Source organism: Falco naumanni, chromosome 3 (genome assembly GCF_017639655.2).
Source record: "Falco naumanni isolate bFalNau1 chromosome 3, bFalNau1.pat, whole genome shotgun sequence".
Taxonomy (NCBI): Eukaryota; Metazoa; Chordata; class Aves; order Falconiformes; family Falconidae; genus Falco; species Falco naumanni.
Genome location: NC_054056.1, coordinates 118,320,256 through 118,336,712, shown reverse-complemented (window position 1 = coordinate 118,336,712; position 16,457 = coordinate 118,320,256). Strand labels below are relative to the sequence as shown.

The following is a 16,457-nucleotide window of genomic DNA, read 5'->3' as shown; positions in this document are numbered from 1 at the left end:
ACAGGTAGATAAATCAAAATATCTACACTCAGTGGAAATCAGATATCACCTCACTTAATATTTGGCCTCATTCAACAGTATGTAATGAAGTTCAAAGCCAGGAATATATGCAATAAAATTTCCACAGAAATCATGGTTTAATCCCAGTCAGCAACTAAGCACCACACAGCCACGTGCGTACTCCCACCCAGCAGGATGAGAAGAGAATTGGAAGGCTAAAAGAGAGGAAACTTGTGGGTTGAGATAAGAACAGTTTAATAATTGAAATATAATAATAATAATGATGATGGTGTAATGAAAAGGAAAATAACAAAAAAAAAACCCAAACAAACAAGAAAGAAAAAAAGAAAAAAAGAAAAAAAGAAAAAAGCGAGAAATAAACCCCAAGAGAGACAAGTGATGTAAATGAAAACCCAATGCTCACCACCAACTGGCCAATGCTCAGCCAGTCCCCAAGCACCAGCCCCCAGGCAACTGTCCCCCTACTTTATATGCTGAGCATGATGTCATATGGTCTGGAATATCCTTTGGATCAGCTGTGGCCAGCATTCCTGGCTGTGTCCCTTCTCAACTTCTTGTGCTCCCCCAGCCTACTTGCTGGTGGGGTGGGGTGAGAAGCAGAACAGGCCTTGGCTCTGGGTCAGCGCTGCCCAGCAGTAATGAAAACATCTCTGTGTTTTCAGCACTGTTTCCAGCACAAATCCAAAAGATAGCCCCATACTAGATACTATGAAGAAAATTAACTCCACCCTAGCCAAAACCAGCACGTTCTCCACTCCTTATTCTGTACCTTTCCTGTCATACCCAGGTCCCACACTATCCAATACATTCTCATTACTCACTACCACCCTTCCCATCCTTTGATGTAATACACAGACATCATTCCCTTAGTCTATGGACCACCCCGAGAAGTGTCCATACAATCTCCACAAAATGTCCACTGAGTTCATTTAGTCCATGATTTTGGGCTCCATCTGTTATGGTGGTCACTCAGGATGGGAAAGGTGGTGAGTTACATGGAGTTACTGGGTACCAAAACCAATTCAGGTCGGGCCACTGCTGCACTTGCACAGTTTCTTGTAAGGCTTTGTTCTCCATTGGTTCAGGTGATTGCTGCTACAGTAATTCCTGTAACATGCAACTCAAATCATGGGTTACAACAATTTAAAAGTATTTCCATTACAGTATCCACCCCTGGTCCCCTTGGCCCAGGTTACAGGGTGGACCATTGCAATGAACTCCTCCCCTTGCTCCTAGCCTGGCTAGCAACAAGAGGGTCCTGCTGTAGTAATCCAGGTCCTTGAGCAAAAACAGCCCCATGAATAGGTTTACCCTTTCCTGAGGAAGGAATACCCCAGGCTGTTTTTCCCAACAAGTTCCTTATATGTACTACAGAGATCTTATCTCCTCCCACAGTGTGCAGGGATTTTGATTCAGTGGGGCCATGTCAGCAGACAGATCCTCTAGTGTTAACTAGCCAAGTGGCTTCTGCTAAATGTGTATCCCAGTGTCTGATTGTTTGAATGTCCTGTTGCTCTCAGTGTAGTGTTTAACAGTCCATTGTACTGCTCAGTTTTCCCTGAGGCTGGTGCACGACAGGGGATCTCATTGGCCCAAATGTTTATGAGTTTTTTTCCAGAAATGAGTCCTGTTTTCTGATCAATTGACACCTGCTGTTCTTTAACCCGCAGCAACCCCACCACAAACATCATCTGCGAGACCAGAAAAGCTAGACAGCTGTTTAATCTTCTCCATACTCAAGGCAGTTATGCCTGAAGCCCACCAGTACCCTTTTGGGTCTTTTAAGTACCCTCTTCTCAGGTAGTATATGCCAAGGATGCATGCAGCCTCCGGACCAGTCACAATAGGATGCTTTTGCCACTCATTCCCAGATAGGCTTACCTCAGCCTGCAACACAGACAGTTCTCAGGATCCTCCTGTCACTCCAGAAATACAGATGGATTCTGCCCCTTTGTAATCTGCTGGCACTGGAGTACACTGTGCACCGGTGTCCACTAAAGCTTTATACTGCCATGAGGCTGATGTGCCAGGTGATTGAATCCACACAGTCCGGTAAACACAGTTGTCCCTTTCCTCCACCTGACTCAAGGCTGGGCTTCTCTATTCCTCTCCAGAGTCTTCATTATTGCGTTTCTTTAACTGCAAAACAGATGTCCTTTTGTCAGAGTCAAAGGTACAGTCAGGCCTTTTACTCTGTTCAACAGACACTGGGGCAGTAATTTTCCTGGGTGGATGCTTTTTGGTTGTTGTTTTTCCTTGCAGTTCCTGTACCCAGGCTCCTAGTTCCCAGGTAGATTCACCATCCCACTTCCTCATGTCCTCCCCTTGGTCACGCAGTAAGGACCACAGGGTTGCACATGGTGTTGCACCACTGGTACCCTTTCCCTTGAACAGAAAAAGGCTGACTCTTCTAACAGTTGAGGCCTTGGCTGGAGTGTGTGAGGAAGATCTAGCCTTCTCAGCTTGCTCAACCATTGTTTGGGTCAGTCTGTCCACAACACAGACACAGGCATGGATGAAATTATATTATCTTTGTATTCTTGGAGTTGTCTGACCACTTCATCTATAGTTGGTGCCTCTGTGTTTTTCCAGCTCATTATTGCTAGGGTGTGGGTGTATGACGCCGAGGCATTTCATACAAAATTTCACCATATGGACCATATGCACTGGATATCATCCAGGTCGTTGGATGCCAGGTTGTTATAGATCACCTCCAACATGGCTAATTCCCTCTGATACTGATTACCTCCCTCAGTGTTGGTCCATTTGCATCAGGAATTTGCAGCTTCTTCCTTAAAGGAATACCTGTCCTTCACACTTGACAAGAGTCACCACCAAAGACTAAGGCTTCCTGCCTTTTTTCCAATTCTTTTGTCAGTGGCTTTAGCCTTAGCAAGGGTTCCTAGCCACCGAGTTTCCTTACCCTCTAATTCCTGGCCATGGGCCCCAATATCGCAACACTGGAGTAACCATCTGAGGATTAGCTCACCTGGTTATGGGCTAGTATCTTTGAATGTATGTCACAGCTCACTTAGGGATAGGGATCAGGTGGTTCTGTCTCATTTATGCATTCAGTCTTTTCCTCCTCCTGTTCTTCTGACTGCTTTGCTGCAGAAATAGGCTGCATCTTCTGATTCTTTCTCCTGATCCTTCTTAGAAGAAGCTTCATCCCTTACTAAACAACCTGACTTCTGCTTCTATTGTTTCTTTATAGCTATAGCGGTGACTGATACAGTGTCTGGTTTAGCGACAGTGTCTCTTGGTTTGTTTTCCCTCTCTTGTCCCTGAGGGTGCTGTATAATATCAGTGTTTGGTAGATACTGGCCAGGGCCCAGCACAGTGCAGTAAGTTGTGCCTTTTTGGAACAGTCATGGCATTTTTTCAAACATTCTATCACTTCATCAGGATCCTGTAGTTGTTTTGGAGTGAAGTTCCAGACCATCAGAGGTGAGTCCTCTAGATACCTGCGTATATTCTCCCACATGCCATGCCACCCATGACCATACTTTTGCAGAGCCTGTGTCATACTCCTAAGTTGCTGATTAAGCTTAGACAAAACTGAAGCAATATTATAAGAAATACCAATAGAATTATTTTAACTACCCAAGGATGTCCAAAACACTGAAAAGTTATTGTTACAAGGGAGAAAAATAGCACAGAAGGCAGTGAAGGTGCTATTCTGCATTTCCTCAACAAAAAATCTCTCAGAGGAAGAAGTATAATTTTAATTGTCTCCATGAGATGGTACCTGAAGTACAATAATAACTTCAGGACAGAGCCCAAATACCAGATTAAGCTCAAGGTCAGTATTTTAGTAACAAATCTCCCAAGCAAAATATCACTAATCACTACAGAGCACAGCAAACTGGAAAAACCAACAACAATCTTTAACAGGTACAGCAAAGAAAAAGAGCATGGTGCAGATCAGATAAACTAATATTGAGAACAGATGAATCAATATCATGACCCTTCTAATAAATCCCTTCTAATATGCTGTGATCAATCTGTTATCTCAAACCCTTTGAATCCTATGTTGGACACCAAAAAAGACTGTCATGGTTTAACCCCAGCTGCCAACTAGGCAACACACAGCTGCTCACTTACTCCTGCCTAGCAAGATGAGGGGAAGAGACTTAGAAGGGTAAAGTGAGAAAACTCATGGGTTGAGATAAGACCCGTTTAATAATTGAAATATGTTTGTAATGATGATGATGATGATGATGTAAGGAAAATAACAAAAAAAAAAAAAAAAAAAACCCAAAAACAAACAAAAAGGAGAGAGAAATAAAACCCAAGAAAGACAAGTGATGCAAATGAAAAACAAATGCTCACCACCAACTGACCAATGCGCAGCCAGACCCCAAGCAGCGGCCCCCAGCCAACTGTACCCATAGTTTATATGCTGAGCGTGATGTCATATGGTGTGGAATATCCCTTGGATCAGTTGGGGTCAGCTGTCCCAGCTGTGTTCCCTCCCTATTTCTTATGCACCCCCAGCTTCCTTGCTGGTAGAATGGTGTGAGAAGCAGAAAAGGCCTTGGCTCTGTGTAAGCTGCTCAGCAATAATGAAAACATCTCTGTATTATCAACACTGTTTCCAGAACAAATCCAAAACACAGCCAATACCAGCTACTATGAAGAAAATTAACTCTATCGCAATGAAAACCAGCACAATAGACAATGCAGATACACAACTATGGTTGAACGTGATGATCTTATAGCTCTTTTCCAACCTAAACAATTTGATGATTCTGTGATTTAGAACTCATCCAGAAGGCTTGGTAGTTTATTTCCTAAATGCACTTACAAAATCCACAACTTTCAGGGTCACTGCTTGTTTGTGATTTTTCTGTTTGTTTTCATATTTGTTACCATTTAAGACTTCAGTCTCAAGTCTTCTTCAGTAATCATGTTATTCTTAGCCAAGAGAAACCTTCTAATGCTCTGTTTAGTCATGGAGGTATCAGGGATTACTCTGTAAGATACCCAATCTTTACAACCACCTAATTTATCCAGTATAGTTTATAGTATGAGATAGTATCACAGCACAAGAGAGCAATAATCCCTTGCAGCTATTTTACTAAGGTTTTTAGGCTTCCAGTCTGTTGTAAACCTCTGCATTTTTTTCTTTAATATGCAAGCCAAAGTAAAGACTTGTGATACAAGTGAAAACACATGCAAGGCACATGGTCCTATTCAATCATATCTATTAAACATGGGGTTTTTTCCACTGCATAAGCATTTATCCTAGTTTAAAATGTTAAAGACTGATTTGTTTTTTATATTCTAAAGAGCTAACTCAGTTTGGATACAAGCCCTGAAAATAATCTTTCAATATTAAAAATAAAAAAGTTTGCTGTTTAATATTCTCAGGAAAATCAATATCCACAAGTTTTTCAGATGCATTAGACATATGTTCATAAAGAGTGCAACACCATGAATCACTGTTCCCAAGGCTCGTTGATTGCTACCATCAAAATGTTATGAGACACAGAAGACAAATAATAAATGATCCTTTAAAAAAATTACTCATAACCCAAAGAGTATTCAGAGTGAAGCAAACAAGAAAGAAGATGATTTATTTTATGCAAATTTTTTTCACTTGCAAACTCCACTGTGCTTTGCGTTTTGCCAGCACAACTGGAATTTACAAAATACCAGTGGTGCCTAGTTCACTAGAGGTAGATACCCATTCAACCTGCAGCAACAAAGTTAATGTTATAAGTAAAACCACTTGCACCTCACAGCTGAGAACCTTCACTCTAGATCAAAAGATTCAAATATACGGTCCACATAGTCCTGGGTGAAATCAGAGTGTACCTAAGGGATCCAAAGAAAGTCACCTAGGAAAACAAGTCCACAACTTCAATTCCTCTCAATTCTGTTCATGGGACCAATCTACACTGGAGAATTTGCACAAGTAACCAAAACCAAGAAGGCTGAGAAGCGATAGCCTAGATTATACCCTTCATCAACTAGTCATTTCAAGGGTATTTAAATGGAGGAATAAATCTACTAGGGAAAAACCAAAAAAAAAACCCAGGTTGTGCCAGAGGATTTGTAGGGCATATCTGAACGAGGGCCAGGGTAAATGTCAGGTGCCAGTAGACTGTTCTTACGAGATATAAAGCCTCTGAGTTATTAGGCAGGATTAAATGTGAACACAGCTGTGCAAATTTAGGTCAGATCACTTGAAAAAAAGAATGAAGAGCAAGCTCAATTTGTCCTCTGTTAGCACATGCCTGCCAGGACACAAGTTCTGAGTTCAGCTCAGCCCAGACCACTACCTGCTTACACCAGTTAATAATAACTTGCTGTTGGTATTGTGCATGAAATGAAACAGCAGGGAAAATTCAGACAGAAGAGGAAGGAGATCAAAACAGAAGAAAAAGGAGATAATACAAACTTTCACCTGGACTAGCTTCCCACTGCTACATAATCCTCTCTTCTTCACGCCTTCCTTCCCTCTTCCTTCCCCAACTTGTATTTCTTCTTTATGACCTTCAAAAGAAAAAAGAGGTTTAAAATTTTACGCACAACTGAGAGCTAAACCTCCAATCTCCAAAGAACATCATCATCTTCAATCTTCAGCAGTTTTTGTATCTTATTTCCACTCTTCAGCTGAATCTTTTTTTCTCATATTCCTGTTGTCAGTCTTAGAAACACAAAATATATCAAAAAGCAGCAAGTTATTTAAAGCCTGTTTAGGACACTCGGACAGGTTTATCCATCGTACTCACATTTGACTGTACTCTCCAATAAAATGAGCTATAGTCTTCTCAGTCTAGGCTTTTTTGTTGGTTTCATACAGGAAGTTAGAGCTCTTTAGGACATGAACCATGTATTATTTTCCTGTACTCATGAAAAAGCCCTGCAATATTTATTTAGTTAGTTAGTTAGTTATTTTTACGTTCTGCTCAAGTTCATACCTGACTGATCTCCAAACTGCATGGACATAGGTCTATACTAAGTCCTTGGGAGTATCTCAGGATGCCTGACCTCATTCAAATAGTTAGCAACACCTAGAGATCAGTTCTGTCTGTCTTCTGAACGGGCCACATCTGGACATGACAACAGGCTGACCAAGATCTTCCTTGGAAAGATTCCAGCATCAGGTGCTGTAGGGCTGGAAAGGAGATGTAAGAAGGTGGATGAGATGCATCCTCTCATAAGAGATGCACGAGTAAGGGAGCTATCTGCTTTTGAGCACACACTGTCATGTCAATAGGGACATCACCAGCGAATCCAACTAGGTAACAAAGGGACTTGAACACCACTATGACACTACTAACCTGTGACAGCTAAAACAGAAAGGCTAATGGATTATATGCTTTTTCACACCAGTCTTACTGCATTTCTATTTCTGGTCATGAAAAATTCCAAGGCACTGTCTAACTGCTCTGTAAACTCAGCTGTCCTTGTCAGATTTAAAATGCTTATATTGCATTTTGCCTCATCAAATTCACTACAGAGTGAATTTGGACAGGTTATAGTTTCCTTCAGGTGTTCCGAGGACATTCTAAGCACACAGTTTACATTAATCGCACCGATTATCATATTTTGTGAAAAATTTAAAGCACGGACCCTTGCCCATGAGATTCATCTCAATAACTAGAAATGTCTTCATATGTATGAGGTGACACTGTAATCAATAGACATCTAGCAGATACACTAAACAAGATTCATGTGACCATTGACACCTACTTCTGTGCTGACTACCAAGGGAGCTGAAGGTACCTTGCTCAGGTGTAGACACAAAAGCCAAGTCCACGTGTACTTAGATGAATATAACTTATAGCAAAACTGCACATATAAACAGGATTTTGAATGTGTCTGCAAATCACACATGAAAAGGGTGACAGAGGCAGAGTACATGTGTCTACATGTACTACTGCCTTGTAAGTGTTTAAAAAGAATAAAGGAAAAACCCAAGCAAATCTTCAAAACAATGATACAACATTTTGCCCTTTTTTGCCCTAAAACATTTTGCCTTTTATGATAGAGTTGTAGACATCTAGCTGGAATCAACAGTCAGAGAGTCACTGGGTCAAAAGGTGTTCAGCACTTAGAAGACAGGAAATGCCAGAGATGGTGTTGGCCAGAGCCCATTCTCTACTTAAAGCACACGCATCTTGTTATGATCAGACACTGACCTACAAAACCACTTCTCCCTCTTGCGGTGTCCAGGACAGAAAAGTTGTGGGAGTTAATCTGGACTTTTTAGAAGAGGTTTTTCCCTTTTTCAGATTTCAGAAGATGTATTATAAAGGACATAATGGATCCCAGGAAAAAAATAGAGGACTCTGCTGGTTCAAGAAAATACATGCACGTTTAGCAAGTCGTGTTCTCTGACGTTTTGATCACTTGACCAAGTTTTGAGCAAGTTAAATTCTCTTAACACAGCCCTTTTTATTTAATAAAATTCTCTGAAATTGCTAACAAAGTAAACATTGTCAGCAGCTGCATTAAGGCTTATTGTGGAATCAGTGAAGCTACTGATGCTTGTAAGGAGCTGTTGAATTGTGTGTTTGCAGTGCTGGGCCAAAAGAGAACAGCACAGCAAGCAATGTCATACTCTCACACATAAGCAAAACAAGACCTCAGAGCACTGAAAGCTTGACAAGCAGTTGTGGGCTCAATTATTATCACCAAAAATACTCACAGGCTGGAACAGTGCGGGAAGAAGGTAAGGATGTTGGTGAGAGAACTTGACAGAGAGAGACATTCAGCATCAGCAGAACTAGGGTCTTGGTACTACTTGAAGAGGGAATATTTGCAATACTGAAATTAATACAGCATGATGTTTTACTTTCAGGCTCACAAAAAAAAAATAATGAAAGCAAAGGGGTTTTATAGCCAAACTCAGCTGTAAAATATTTAACAAATTGCAGGCAAACTTTGAAACAGATGTGTATTCCAAGGGCATTGACGACTATAGAAAGTAAAGAATCTGTAGACCATTTTCAATCATGGTGGCTCTTTGGACAGGCAGTAACTATTAAACTGGAATGTGGTAACAGAGGAACAGGTGCTGTTTAGAGCAGCATGATTTAAATATAGGCAATAAAATATGCAGAGCCATAATCAGAATGTTGACTTTTTTAAGTGCTTGGGGCCATGTTGATATAAATAACTGCACCAGGTTTTTCTGTAGAGCAAGAGCTAAATTAAATGGTTTACAAACAGAGGAAAAGGCTGACTTATTTGTCATGGCATGCTTGATCTGTAACAAAAAAGGAAAGGGCCAAGTGAGCCACTGCTAGACATGGAGCAAACACAACAGGGCCCGAGGTACAGTTGCTGAAAAAAATGAGGCTAGCAGAGTCTATCAAAACAACAGGAAAAATATTTATTCCTCAAATTCAGTCTAGCATCTTGGTAAACTTCACCAGAAGTATGGCTTTGCACAGCTAGAAAATTTGCCTCACAGAAGGGCTGTAATTTTTCCTGGAGGCCTTGGTTCTTCTCAGAATAACTGTCCCTCAAGCTTTGCCTGACAAACCTGTCATGCTGCAGCATGCTGCTCTGTCATCTCAAGGAGGTAATGACCCTTCTCAAACGAGTAAGGGCTTGAAGGAGGGATGGTGAACTCTTAAAGTTCAGCTGGACAGGGAGATGGATTTCCCTTTGGAGAGCTGGGGGCAGTGGCAACCTATTACACATCACAAATTGCTGGTTCTCCGAAGCATCTAAGTGTTAGTTTTGGTGTTGTTCTTCCACACTTGAATTGCAAAGCAAACAGCTCCTGAAGAGGAAGGAGATCTGCTAACAAGATAAAGATATCCAGCTTGGGTCTATTTCCCTGAAATCCTCTTTGCTTGGGCCCAAATACATCCAACCAAGCAAATTTGGGCAACATGGACAAGGAGCTTCCTAGAAAGGCAGCTGCTGAGGCACCAGTACCACCATCCTGCCATGCCACCACCACATCCCTTGAAGTTCCACTTTCCTAGCAGTGATTAAGGCTGAGCAGGCCTGATGCCCATGGCATTCTGCAGATGTATGTAAACCAGCAATAAACTGCACATTTCTGATGCAGGGAACAGCCTGGCAGAGCAGCACAGTATGCACAGCAGGAAAACCCTATCTTTCTGCAGCTGTTTTGCAGCCTGTAAAGAACTTCGTACTACCACAATTTACACTGGCACCAGGGCCCAAACAGGCTGGTTTAAGGCAAGCAGGGTACCTATACACTGGAGTTATAGAGACCACTGTTTGGACATAGCTCTTAATTTGTGAGGTCTAAGCAGATGGCAGCAAGAGAGGAGATGCTTCTTGCCAAAATCAGAACGGTGTTGCTAACAGCTCTGCCGCCAGGAGAGAATCACGGGATGAGGCGTGGGCAACAGAGAGGCCTTCCCCTTTCAGTGGGGCTTCTGAGGCCACGCTGCTTTCTAGCAGGGTTTATACTGCACTCGTGGTTGGCTCCTCCCAGAGACCATAGCTGTTATTCTGCCATTGTAAGCACAGACCGAGACCTGAAATCTTCTGAGCAGTGTCCTCCTCCATGGTCTTCAGTGGGGTTAATAATGAAGTAGTGGAAGGAATTCAATTTTGGATCCAAACGGGAGCCTTTTGTGGGAATTGGTCATCTTTACAACTAATGGTAAGGCCTGTTATGTACAAACTTCCTCCTTCCATCGATACCTGAATGCCTTATAAACAAAATGTTGACAACTTTAGTATTTTCTTGGTCTAGGTAAGTGTCTAAGCTCTCTCCTAACTACTCTTTCACAAGACTATGCACAGGAAAATCCTGCCAGAAGATGCCAATAGCAGACCTGGAAGATGAAAGCAGCAGAGTTCTGGTAGCCAGAATCAGACTGTGAAGAGGACAAACACTGTAATTTTTTAGAAACTCCAACACTTATATAAAAATATTTATACCCATATAGACATAACATGGAAAAAGATTCTAGGAAGCCATCACACAGGAACTCTTTCCAAGGGAAAATATTGCAAATTCAGAAATTATGAAGGAATTCTCCCAGCTACTTGGCTTTCCCACCCTAAAGTCCTGCTTTGTCATTTCAGTATGGACAGAAAGCTTTCTACCACTCTTTCTTGTGTCATTGGAATATTAGATATGCATCCAATAAAAATACACTCTGTGAAGATACTTGGTATCCTTTGATCCAGCTGTATCTTTTCATAAAGTTTCAGAAAAAATACAGATGGAAAGGCATAACACTGCCTGAAAAAAATGAAATTAAAATGTTTCCTGTTAGACCTTTTCATATTTTGTGGGATAATCTTAGCAAAATAAAGCAATGCATCCAACACCGTGTGCTCCCTGTGACCCATCTGCAGCCAGCAAAGGTGTCACTTGCAAAAGTTTGCTCCCATTTCACTAAAACAGTGCAGTTCCAGGAACTTGATGAAAATATTTATCACCACAAATACCTTGTACATCACTGCAATTGGACAATCACACACCAAGATGCTGAGCTAAAAACCAAACCAAACCAACTTCAGGTACTCCAGGCCAGGAATTCAGTAAGAATAAACCACCTAGTCAGAAGCAGAGAGGTTATCTATGAGCAGAGGAAATTTCATCACCCAAGCAGAAACTGGGACAGCATTTTGGATTAAACACTTCTTATTCAAAGCAGAACTTTTCAGCAAACAAAGATGAGAAGCAGCCCAATATTTTATTTTTATGTCAACTTGAAAGACAATACTACTCATATTTCCACTGACACATTGAAATTTATCAGATCAATTGCTCCTTACTAGTTTGAAATAAAGTGTCATCCCAAAAATTATTGATAGTATTTCCTAAGTAACTGAATTCTTTATAGAGGAATAGCCTCCAAATCCTGACCCTGCTAAATTTTTGAGTTTCTCATATTTACATACCTCACAGGAAACATTCAAGATCTCTTAAGAATGAAGACTCAGCTTAGGAGAAGCACTAACAGCTTCTAGAACAAGATGTGACATGACCGTCAGGAACAGATCAAGCATTTATATTAAAAAAAGCAGAGGGCTTTTCCTCAGTCTCCAGACAAGAAAGTGAGGTGCATGTGAAATTGAAGTCAAGAGAATGTAGTTAACCGTGAAGCTATACACAAAAATAGGCACATCAGTATCTAAATAAATGTCCCTGTCATGTGAACATCCCTGTTCAGAGCAGGCATATTTAGCACAAATGTCTGCTCTGTTCCTGTGGGTATTTCACAGCCTAATTCTTGGTAACAGATTAATCATTCCTGGTGTCCCACAGTCAAATGTTTAACCCCCATTGGTTTTTTTGGTTTTGTATTAGAAATACAGTCAATATGTAGGACATCGGGAGAACTTACAGTGCACTCAGTGTTACATGCAGCTTAACAAAATATGAACAAAACCCAGCAAATTTCTTGGATGTCTTATGATCCCATTTTACTTCTGTTGTAGAGGGTCTAGCTGATCTAAAAATTCTGTATGGCTTTTGTCAGAATCATAATTTTATTTCCAGATCTTACAATAGCAGTGATGATGGGTCTGCAGGACTGAAACGAGCTTTATGTTTGCATCTCACTCTGAATTTTAGTCACTAGCTTGTTGTGCAAGCATACATTTCAGATTTGATCTGAAAATCAACAAGATGCAATGAACAGAGCCTCCAAGGTCTTTTTATTGCCTTCTTAGAAACAATGGCTTTTTTGCCTCTCATTTTGACCCCTGCAAATGTTTATATCTATGTAAGATATTTTGGGAAAAGGGCAATTTTTGACATCTTGCAGACTCAAATGTGTAGTCAGAATATCAAACTGCTACTATTTTCACCCATGACACTAGATACACAATTATTAAAGCTCTATTTTCAATAGCATTTAGACACCCATGGAGAAATTCCAGTGCCTAAACATAGATATCTAGTGCCATTTTATACCCCCTAAGGTATAAAATAAGACATCTATTCATAACTGGTAGTTTACCCACGATGTAGGGGAGTCCTGCTGCCTTTTGAAGCAGCAGCTAAATGCCAGATGAGGCATCCTAAAGCCTCTCAAATGGCATCACACACTTATGGTTAGGCAACTGAATCTTTCATATAAAGTCTAGAAACAAATAAAGCCTAGGAAGCCATTGAACTTAGCCTGAAACAGTCACTCAGCTCAACTAATTCAGCCTCTAGTGACTGCAACTCTTTTGGCTGTAATGGAAGCTTAAACACTTGGATCTCTACGTATGGTGTGTGCATTAACAACTAAATGTAGGTGTCTCGATGTGGGAATGCATCTCATCCTCAAACGGAAATTCATCTCACCTATTTTAGGTATATACATTGTCTGTCTCTACATATGGGCTGCTTCTAGCAAAGAGAAAAAAAGGAGGTGCCTTTAGGAAGAGATTCCTCTGATCCATTTTTCTACATCCACTTTACACTGAAATGAGTCACACACTTTCTCTCCACAGGTCAGCAGGGGGATCTGGGTGCGTATCTCTGATGCAGACTTCTTAAAAAGAGGTGAGAAATCCCTCTTCTGGAAAAGTGGGTATTGCCCAAGAACAAGTTACTTGCCTCTCAGAAATACCACTAGACATCCACAGGTATCTTTAGACACCTAAGATGCATTCGAAACTCTAAATTTTTAATTGCTAGATTCCACTGCTCTCCAAAACACAACTTAAAACAATCCCCTTCAAGGACACAGAATTTTCATTTATATACTTAACAGACAAAAATCTATTGCTAGGCATCTAAGTGCAACTTTGACCTACAGACTATACACCTCAAAAAGAAAAATAAATCAAAAGATTTAAAACTGGATCTAAAACTTTGGTGTAGGGACTTTGTGCATGAACATCAGACTGATCACCCTCAGTAATTTTAAATGGAAATTTGTTTCTTTATCTTCTTTACATTTTCCCAATTTCTAATGACTCCATGGAGAGGAAAAGTAAGTTTAAATAATAGTAAAAAAGATCCTAGATGCAACAGGAATTATACTGCAAAATTAGGTCCTGTCCACTCACACATAAAAGTTCCATTGCCCTTAACCTAGCTCCCAATATAGGGAATTATATTTCCCAGGTAATAAATTTTCCACTGCCATATTGTCTATTTCAAACCAATTTCCAGGTTTGATGCTATAAAATAGCTGCTTTCTTCAGTTCTAAGAAAGATATTAAATATATGTATGCAGGAGAGCACTTTGGTGCTCCTCTGGGTTAAAGAAATGTGAATTATTGTTACAAAAAAGTAGCAAAGCAACAAGCCACTTCTTCCCCAGGAGTGATGGCCTGTCATTCTGGGCAAGAAAATGTAAAAGCTTATTTTCTCCAGCTGATGTTATCATCATCAACATCAGTTTTCAATGCCTCACAAGGTCTTTCTCTTGAAAAAAAAGCTTAAAATCTGAGAAGTGTGATATATCAAGGGGCAAAGCCTCAATAAGTCTTTGTAGTTTTAATCACTATCTTGAACTTGTTGTATTGAATAAACATTCATCTTGGATTTCTGATTTCATCCTCCTATTAACAGCCAAGCAACCATGAAATGTTACTCTCACACAGCACTAAAAATTAGGAAAACAGACAGAACACATGACTATGGCAGGCACATGATTTCATCAGGCCATAAATAGCAAGTTGTGAAAGTTCTCTTCTTCTGCGTTTGAATAAATATCACTATGAAGCAGATGAAGACAGTTGACGCCAGCGATTTACAACTTTTGTCATAAGGAAAATGCAGTCGTGTTTCCATAACGTCCTGATAGTAGAGTCAGAAGATGTCAAAGCATTTCCTGAGGGTGTGTTTCATGCTTTATGGCAGCTGAGCAACACACAGGCTGCTAGGTAATAAAATCAAGTGTGGGTCAGGATATACATTTCACCTGGTCTAGAATCTCACCCTCATCTTGCAAAGGAGAGTCAGCGTTGGCTTAATTGGAGTCCTGTTTATAGGAGGACCTAACTCTTTCAGGATGAGCGTGTTTTAGGCTGCTCCAGCACTTTTTACTTTGTGTTTATATGCAGAAACATGCCATCTGTGTGTCTTCTGAGATAAAAATCCTGGCAGCAAAGACAACATCACACACTGAGTAATAGCCCAGTGATTCCTGGAATATACTGATTGCGATAAGAGTAATGATATTGGGTAAAATTCTGGTCATGCTGGCATCAACACAATAGCTTTGTACCCTGTCTATAAGTATTAATCACCTATTTGGGGCTATCAGAAAAATGAGAAAATAGAAACCACTATATCTTCTTACTCCAAAGTTGCATCTGTGGTCACTGTTAAGACTTTATCAATAGCAACACCATGTGCACTAGAGAGTGCAAAAAGCTATTATTTTAGCGATCTAGATTCTCACACAAATTTGATTTTGAGCATCTGAAAACATCAAGTGAACTTTGATACCATATCTGTCAAATTGTAAAGCAGCTTCAGTGTTGCAGAAGCAAAATCTTTGCAGGCTAAATAACAAATCTAACATTGTACACCCTCTGGCACAGTGTAGCCTTTGACGTTTACCCCTCTTTCCAGGTGTCTCTCCTTTAGATAGAACAACTTGCAATAACTTCTGTGGGAATTGCTTTTTTTTGTTGTTGTTTTTCAGGATAGTGAAAGAAGCTCATTTCTACTTGCACGGTTAAAGTAAGGATATCCTCAGCCATAAGATGTGATTCTACTGAAATCTCCTCATTGCACATAATATTATTTCATGCACATGCTAAGTCTGAAAAAAAGTCTGTGTCTGTAGAAGTAAAAAATAAATTTTGCATCTCATTTATGAAACATTCTAAATTTAACCATCAATAAAACTTTCTCCAGAAAAGGCCCTACTCCCAGCCAAAGCAGCAAAATGGTGATTTTCAAAAATTTTCCATATGACTACATTACTAAGATCAGGAGATACAAACTACTCTGAAAATTACAAAAAGCGTTCTCACGAATCTGTCAAGCTGAAGGGGTTTGTGGGCTGATACTGTACAAAGAACATTAATTATCAAACAGCATGGAATCTGAACAACATGGTATCTGGTATATTTCTCATCATAGTCAGGTGCTCAGCCAGTGAATATCAGTACAGTTTGACTGAGATCAAGGGGCTTTTTTGCCTACTTATACCAAGGGAGGATGTTTCCCACTATATGTTTAAAATATTTGTCCTTTTCTGTTACTGTATAATAAATCATTATTTCTGCAGCCAAGGCTTCTGAAAAACATGGTGTCTGTGTCAGAGGGATAAAAATATCCCTGACAGAACACTGGATTTCACTTAGAAAGCATCAGATCCACAGTTTGAGCTGGAATTTATTATTGATCCTCTCAGCTCAATGCAAATTTGAAATTGCGCTCTGAAACAAGCAATAGACTTTCCTTAGTCAAATCCTTACAGCAGCATTAAGAAAAAAACAGTTCCAAAATTAACCACTGGTTTTTAAAGTATTTTATGGATCCATCATTAGGCATATAGATTAAAAAAAAAAAAAAAAAA

The 16,457-nt window shown here is 40.1% G+C and overlaps 1 protein-coding gene across 2 annotated transcripts in view; it reads right to left on the bottom strand.

The window, feature by feature from the left end:
* FAM135B (family with sequence similarity 135 member B) overlaps positions 1-6,524 on the bottom strand; it is a 165,310-nt gene extending 158,786 nt beyond the window's left edge. Inside the window, exon 1 of one of the 2 annotated variants that reach the window (XM_040588336.1) lies at positions 6,434-6,524. The gene's annotated coding sequence lies outside the window, so the exon portion shown is untranslated. Of the gene's footprint in view, positions 1-6,427 lie in introns of both variants that reach the window. The other variant, XM_040588335.1, reaches the window with a different exon arrangement.
* Positions 6,525-16,457: the final 9,933 nt, after the last annotated feature.